The following is a 2500-nucleotide window of genomic DNA, read 5'->3' on the forward strand; positions in this document are numbered from 1 at the left end:
AGTCTTCAAAATTTATATTACTAAAGTATTTTTTTTGCTCGAAAAACATTAATGTTTCACTTGTCTGAACATTTACTAAACAACGGAAAGCCGATTCTTTGGTAATAAAATAGGTGTACCGATGAACTTCAAGGGAACGTTTCAAAATGTTTAGCAACTTTTTAGAACTATTTCTTTGTCGCAATATGTTGTCGTTTTTCCATCTAAATCGGGACAAGCTGCTGTTATCCACGCTGAGTGTGAACACATGTGTACTGATATCTTCAACCGCAATAAAACATTCCCTAACTTAGCAATTTTCTTCAAGTTTAAACAGAAAAGTCCGTCTACTTGGACCTTAACATTATCTTTGAATATTGCTTCAAAGAAAGTTTTCCTTGATAAAAATCATAAAATTAATATGGATAATCTCAGAACTGAACAACATCCTTATAGTTTGTTATGCCTCTTGACCCGTGCCAGATATCTCTTTTCGGACGTCAGCGAAAATCTAGACGATTGCAAAAGTTCACGCAAAATAGAAGATTAAATGTATCCAAAAATTCTTTCAAAGTAGTTCTTTGGACAACTCGAATCAAAGGGTTTTAAGTCTAAAAGCATCACAGTTAAAGAACTCTCGACAAAAACGTATAAAGTGGCCACTTAATTGTTATGATGTACGTAATCTGTGATATGATGTGTACTAAATAGGCTGTCCCTCTGCCCCCGAAGGATTTTGGACATATCTGGGGCTTTTCAGAGTCAATGAACCACTTGAAACTATTGAAAATAACACACGATATTTTCCTCTGCATTAAAGTTCTCTTGCTTACAGATTTTTTTGTTTATATTTTCTTTCGACAACTTTAAAGTAGGTCAACCCATAACTTAAAGTAAAGATTTAATACGCCTTTCGTTGCCCAAATTTGGCTAAAATTTTTAGCGACAAGGAGAGGAAGACTTCGGTCGTGTTCTATTGGGGTCAACCGTTTCAACCGCAACCGATTTCGGTTGAAGCGGTTGAGGTTTCCCAACAGAACACTTTCCCAACCGTTTTCGGTTGAAACGCGGTAACTCCTGGGAATAGTCATTACCAGAATTCTCTGCGTTGGCAAGTTTAAATGACCCGTGTAAACGACAGCGGTCGCTGCCAATGCTTTTTCAACCGCTTCAACCTAGTTTGATGCCGGTTTAAAAAGTTGATCAACCAGACCAACCGAAAACAGTTTTTTGTCCGAACAGAACACTAAAAAGCCCAACCAACCCAACCAACTAAAAACGGGTGATCCCAATAGAACACGACCTTAGTTTAGGTGCTGGACTTACAATCCGGAGTTGGGTTTTTTTTTAAAGATTTCAATGTCATTTTTACGTCATTGCACTCAATTTCAAAGTAATGGCTCTGATTTTACATGATGTGTATCCACATCCTTTAATTTGGATGGAAACGGCCGTATGGATATTCTGTGCAGCTTCATCGGAAAAGAGATTTAAACCAGTCTTTAAAGTCCCAAAACGTGGCAGTGACTGTGTAGGGAGATGAACTGGTAAGGCCGCTACAGTCCAATCTTTGCTGATTTAGGGACCGTTCATTATTTATGTAGAAGGGGGGGGGGGGGGGGGAAGATGGCGGGGTCAAGGCTGTTTTAGACTGGCTAGAGGGGGGGGGGCTAATTTTCTTTTAAACAATTAATAGGGGGGTCATCATTTCTTAGATTTTTGCAAGAGGTCTTGTCTATGCTTTTGCAAATGGGATTACTTTTACGAAATTAATTAATTTCAAAGATTTAGGTGATGAAGATGGCCAACCCATTTAGAAGAATATTGCCATAAACTTCATTGCTTTAATATTTCACACTTTAATAAAAGACAAATCCAGATCAGCCTGTTTCAGTGTTTGATTTTGGCTGCATTCAATATCAAAGGTCAACAAAATATTTGTTGGTTCAAAAGCCCATGAAGTAATAAAACATGAATAACATAACACAAAATATATTGCTTTGCACCTTGGAAAATATATTGGAAAAAATATTTATATTTGGTGTCCAACATCTGAAAAGTGGCACCTTGATTGCAAATCTTGTGGTGGCAACTTTAGAAGAAATATAACTTTTCCAGTGCTGGAAAGGAATATTTTTCCTACACTGCATGTACTGCAACAAAACACTACTTTATAGAACCAGTACGTTTCCAACAACCAGTACTTAACCGTCACTTTTCAAGCTTGTCCATAATTTGTCCTATTGCTAGAAGGGCATCCAGTGCAAAGAGGCTTTCTGATAGGCTAAGCAATGACATTTCATTGATTTACAAGGTACCTTCGTCTTTGCTCATACCAGACATTCGCCATGTGTATTGTCTGGCATTGGCTAGTCATATCCATGTGATGCAAATACGAAAAAAATACAGAAATAAAATCTTAAGTGGAATAAAGGGGGGGGGGGGGTGGGTCATCAATGAAAGATTGAATTAAGAGGGGAGGCTACTTGCCATTTTAAGACCTAAGGAGGGAGGGTCTGGC

At 37.9% G+C, this 2500-nt stretch overlaps 1 protein-coding gene across 1 annotated transcript in view; it reads left to right on the forward strand.

Moving 5' to 3' along the window:
• LOC138042606 (protein PIF-like) overlaps window positions 1-2500 on the forward strand; it is an 8224-nt gene that overhangs the window by 3580 nt on the left and 2144 nt on the right. The gene's annotated exons all lie outside the window — the stretch shown is intronic.

This window comes from Montipora capricornis, chromosome 3 (genome assembly GCF_036669925.1).
Source record: "Montipora capricornis isolate CH-2021 chromosome 3, ASM3666992v2, whole genome shotgun sequence".
Taxonomy (NCBI): domain Eukaryota; kingdom Metazoa; phylum Cnidaria; class Anthozoa; order Scleractinia; family Acroporidae; genus Montipora; species Montipora capricornis.